Source organism: Pantherophis guttatus, chromosome 1 (genome assembly GCF_059756535.1).
Source record: "Pantherophis guttatus breed Tessera chromosome 1, ASM5975653v1, whole genome shotgun sequence".
Lineage (NCBI taxonomy): Eukaryota > Metazoa > Chordata > Lepidosauria > Squamata > Colubridae > Pantherophis > Pantherophis guttatus.
This window is the reverse complement of record NC_142063.1, coordinates 112057471-112063295: the sequence shown is the minus strand read 5'-3', so window position 1 is coordinate 112063295 and position 5825 is coordinate 112057471.

The following is a 5825-nucleotide window of genomic DNA, read 5'->3' as shown; positions in this document are numbered from 1 at the left end:
CTCAGAGAAAATGGCTGCTACATTTGATTTGCCCGTTTACAAAATGGCTGTCACAAAGGGTGTGGCCTTTCATAAAACATCCCTCAATTGTGTACTGTACAATACAATACAGAATGGTAATGAGATTGCTTGCTCCTGCTCCAGCTTTCCTTTTGTACTTTTCTCTGAACTGATGGGTATACAGTATTTCAAAAACATTTGCTTATATCCAGTTTCCATTTTTATTTTCTCAGAGCACCTATATAGTTGGTCTATGTGGAATACAAGGTCTCTGAAAAATAGATAATTCTGGAGGCTGTTAAAAATATAGAATATGATAGAGATTGGGGGGCCACAAAGAAGATGTCTGTTGGCACATTAGTACTTGCAATGTGTTTGTTGAAGTCCCTGCCTAAGGCTAATTTAATATAGCACTGACAGTTTAAAATAGACAATGTTAATATTTTCTGGGCTATCCACAGTCTTTATTTACCTGGGCCATCTCACATTTTCTTTTTTAAAATACAAATATATTAATATTTAAACCATAATGTAAAAAGCGGAGGTAAAAAGGGTGCCATTACTCTGACTACCAAACACCATATATAAAGTATAAAGTTGAGATGAACAAGATGATTCCTATGGTCAACATGAATTCTAACATACATCCTTTGAGAATTTCAGTTTTAAATATGAATAATGACTGAATCTCATAAGATAGCTGCATTTCTAAATATCTGTGATCTTATATGAGTTCTAGTGAGTTTTTATATTATTACTATATTTTTATATAAAACTCAAGGTAGTGAACATAACTAATGCTCCTTGCCTCCTATTTTCTCCAGCAGCCTTGTGATTGACAGGGACTGACTGTCCCAAAGTCACTCAGTCACCCACCTTAGGCTTTCATGCCTAAGATGTGACTAGAACTCACTGTCTCCTGATTCCTAAGCCAGCACCTTCCGCTACAACTGGTTCATGGCCTTATGTGTCCTTATAATATATGAACAAAATCTGATGGAGAGAAGCTTCCTTCTTAATATTTTCACTAAGGACCAATTCTAGTACCTAGATTCAGGAAGAGTTTGTGTTTTGAACAACAGTATGTAAAGAAACACTATATGAGCAAAAGAGATAAAGCTTATATTTCAATTTGACCACCCCTGTGCATGTCTCTAGTTTTATATTGTATTCTCTCACAAACATATTTTATGTATCTGATCAAGTAAAGTGCTATCCATAAAGACATGATATAATAAATTTGTGTTGATCTTTTTATTTAAATCCTTTGTTAAATTCTTGCCTGAAGGGTTTAGGCAGTTGTACAAAAATGCAGTAAATTAAGTATGATTCCAGAAATAGAAGTGCTAATAGGTTATTTTTATCAATCAAAAAAATCAAAAATAAATGAACAGAAGAGAAATCCAATACAAAGTGACCACACTTTGCCTTCAAAACAGCATCAATTCTAGGTACACTTGCACACAGTTTTTGAAGGAACTGTGTTGGTTGTTCCAAATATCTTTGAGAACTAACAACAGATCTTCTGTGGTTGTAGGCTGCCTCAAATCCTTCTATCCATGTAATCCCAAAGAGACTCGATGATAGAGATCAGGGCTCTGTAGAGGCCAACCATCACTTCTAAGACTCCTTATTCTCCTTTACGCTGAAGATAATTCTGAATGACATTGGCTGTATGTTTGGGGCCATTGTCCTGCTGGAGAAAAAAAATGGGGCCAATCACATGCCTCCCTGATGGTATGGCACAATGGATAAGTATCTGCCATATTTCTCAGCATTGAGGACACCATTGATCCTGACCAAATTGCCAACTCCGTTTGCAGAAATGCAGCCCCAAAGACCCTCCACCATACTGTTTCCTGCAGATACTCATTATTATATGCTCTCCAGCCCTTCAGTGGACAAACTGCCTCCTGCTGCAGCCAGATATTTCACATATTGACTCATCAGTTCAGAGCAGCTGTTACCATTTTTCTATACTCCAATTCCAATGTTTTTGTGCATATGTGAAGTTTCCGAAAGATGCCCTTCAAAAACTTCAAAATAAATACAGTCATTATATTAGGAGCACCATTTCGACAATATTTGGATGCAGTTAGAACTAATCCCACGTAGATTTACGTTCCCCTATGACCCTGTCTCTCCCCTCCTCCCTGGCCATGTCATAAATCACATTCTCCAATTAACTACTTTGGCTGGCTATGAAACCCAAAACTCTCCTACTGATTGCGGTAAAAAAAATCTGGAATATAGTTTCAGTTAGGGAAATCAATCAGCTCCATCCTCCCTCCCTCCTGCTCATGGCAACTTGAAAGCTTTGCAAGTTGACATCATAGTTGAGTTACTTAGCCTTGTTTCCACAACTTCTGGACAGTAGATAGGTGTACCTGCGTCCCAACCGTTTCTGCCAATCCTGTTCTGATGGCACTGCTGGACATCTTCTGATGTCAAGGAAAGTAAGCATGATGTATCTTTCAACTGCTGCATTAAGTTTCCTTGGCTGACCACTGTGTCCTGTTTCTTTGTGTTTGTTCAAAAAAAGCTTGAAGAGCACATCTTGAAACCCCAATCAGTTTTGCAAACTTTGCCTGGGAGAGACCTTGCTGATGCAATATAATTACCTTTTGTCTTGTTCCTGTGCTCAATTTTGCCATGGTGATATGATATGATACATATGATATTTATTTATTTATTTTATTTATTCATATTTGAATTTATATACCACCCTTCTCCTCCTAGGGACTCAGGGCGGTGAACAGCCGAAATTAAAATACATACAATATAAAAGTTAAGATAGCTAAAATAAATTAAATCAATCGGCTCACAATTTAAAACCCCAAAGCTATACAATTAAAAACTAACGCATAAAAAACCTAATTAGGCTAGGCCGGCTTGCTGAAATAAAAACGTCTTCAGGGCCTTACACAAAGTGCGGAGATCCGGGATTAGTCGTATTCCGGGAGGAAGCTCATTCCAGAGGGTGGGTGCCGCCACAGAGAAGGCTCTCCCCCTGGGGGCCGCCAGCTGACATTGCTTGACCGACGGCACCCTGAGGAGGCCCTCTCTGTGAGAGCGTATTGGCCGGTGGGAGGTTATCGGTAGCAGAAGGCGGTCTCGTAAATACCCTGGCCCTAAGCCATGGAGCGCTTTAAAGGTGAGAACCAACACCTTGAAGCGCACCCGGAAGACCACCGGGAGCCAGAGCATTGTTATATGGGAGCGCCATGTCGCTCCCGTAATAACCTGCGTGGCCGCATTCTGGACCAGTTGGAGCCTCCGGGTGCTCCTCAAGGGGAGCCCCATGTAGAGAGTGTTACAGTAGTCCAGGCGGGAACTGACGAGAGCATGAGTGACTGTGCATAAGGAATCCTGATCCAGAAAGGGGCACAACTGGCGTATCAGGCGAACCTGATAAAAAGCCCCCCTGACCACGGCTGTCATATGCTCTTCTAAAGACAGCCGTGTGTCCAGGAGGATGCCCAAGTTGCGAGCCCCCTCTGTGGGAGTCAATGACTCGCCCCCAATAGCCAGCGATGGCACCAGCTGGCTATATCGGGATGCCGGCATCCACAGCCACTCAGTCTTGGAAGGGTTGAGTCGAAGCCTGTTCCTCCCCATCCAGACCTGCACGGCCTCCAGACACTGGGACATCATTTCAAGGGCATCATTGGGGTGGTTTGGGGTGGAGATGTACAGCTGAGTATCATCAGCGTACAGATGACACCGCACCCCAAATCCACGGATGATCTCACCCAGTGCTTCACATAAATGTTGAACAGGAGTGGCGAGAGGACCGACCCTTGCGGCACCCCACAAACAAGGCACCTCGAGGTCGACCTGTGCCCCCCTGCCAACACAGACTGCGACCGGTCGGAGAAATAGGAGGAGAACCACCGCAAGACGGTGCCTCCCACCCCCAACCCCTCCAGCTGGTGCGGCATGATACCATGGTCAATGGTATCAAAAGCCGCTGAGAGGTCTAATAGGACCAGAACAGAAGAACAACCCCTGTCCCGAGCTCTCCAGAGATCATCAACCAACGCGACCAATGCTGTTTCCATGCTCTACCTAGGCCTGAAGCCAGACTGGCATGGATCTAGATAGACGGTTTCATCCAGGTACCACGGGAGCTGTTGCACAACCACACTCTCAACAACCTTCGCAATAAAGCGAAGGTTGGAAACAGGACGGTAATTTGCCAAAACAGCCGGGTCCAGAGAAGGCTTCTTGAGAAGGGGCCTCACCACTTCCTCTTTCAAGGCAGACGGCAAGAAGCGTTCCCTCCCCCAGAGAAGCGTTTATAATCCTCTGGAGCCAGCCTCGCGTAACCTTCCAGGTAGCCAGTACCAGCCAGGAGGGACACGGGTCCAATAAACATATGGTTGCGTTTAACCTCCTCAGAATCCTGTCCACGTCCTCAGGAGTCACAGGATCAAACTCATCCCAGATAACATTCTCAAGACCCGCCTTAGACACTCCGCCGGAATCTACCCAGTCAGAGTCCAAGCCTTCCCGAATTTGAGCAATTTTATCGTGCAGATACTGTGCAAATTCCTCAGCCTGCCCTTGCAAGGGGTCCTCCCACAGTCCCTGATGTAGGAGGGAGCGGGTCACTCTAAACAAGGTGGCTGGGCGATTATCTGCCGATGCAATAAGAGCAGAAAAGTAATTACACTTTGCCGCTTTTATCACCACTAAATAGGTCTTAATATGAGACCTAATTAGTGTTCGGTCGGATTTTGAACGACTGGCCCTCCAACCACTCTCTAGGCGTCTTTTCCGGCGCTTCATCTCCCTCAGCTCCTCAGAGAACCAAGGAGCTGGGCAGGTTCGGCGCCGGGTCAGAGGCCGCAAAGGCACGACTCGATCCAAAGCCCTGGCGGCCGTCCTATCCCAGGCAGCCACCAGTTCTTCAGTCGAGTCATGAGCCAGAGTTTCAGGAAATGGCCCAAGCTCCCTCTGGAATCTATCCGGATCCATCAGGTGCCTGGGGCGGAACCACCTAGTCGGTTCTGCCTTCCTGCGGTCAGAAAGTCCAGCCTCAGGAGAGAATGGTTAGACCATGACAGGGGTTCAATAGCTATATCCCCTATATCCTGGCCATTCAACCACTGACCAGAGACAAAAACTAAGTCCAGAGTGTGTCCGCCCATGTGAGTAGGGCCATGAATTAGTTGTGTCAGGTCCATGGCTGTCATGGAAGCCATGAACTCTCGAGCCACCTCAGACACCTCACCGGCAGACGGCAGGTTGAAGTCCCCCATGACCAACAGTCTGGGGGTATCAACCGCCACTCTGGCAATAACGTTGAGAAGCTCGGGCAGGGCCGCTGACATGTGGCAGGGAACCAGGTACGTGATCAACAGGCCCACCTGGATCCCATGGCCCCACTTCACCAGAAGAGACTCACATCTGGCTATCTGAGGTACAGTGGCCTCCCTCGGATCAAGACCTTCCTTTATGACAACCGTCACTCCCCCACCCCTGCCCTGGGCCCTCGGCTGACGAAATGCTCGGATACCTGGTGGGCACATCTCTACGAGGGGGACCCCCCCTCTTGGCCCAACCAGGTCTCTGTAATACCTGCCAGGTCCACTCCCCCCTCCTGAATTAACTCGCAAATGAGGGGGACCTTATTGACCACGGACCTAGCATAAGCCTAAGGCCTGGGCTCCGAAGCTCAGATATGAAGACAGATATGAAACTGTCTTCTACAACCTTAGTAGCAAACTGTTCCTTATCCAGTTTTAAGCCTCCCACACAGTTGTTTCTGTTTCAGTTAATGAGAGTTTTAATCTACATATGAAATTGATGATCATTAGCCT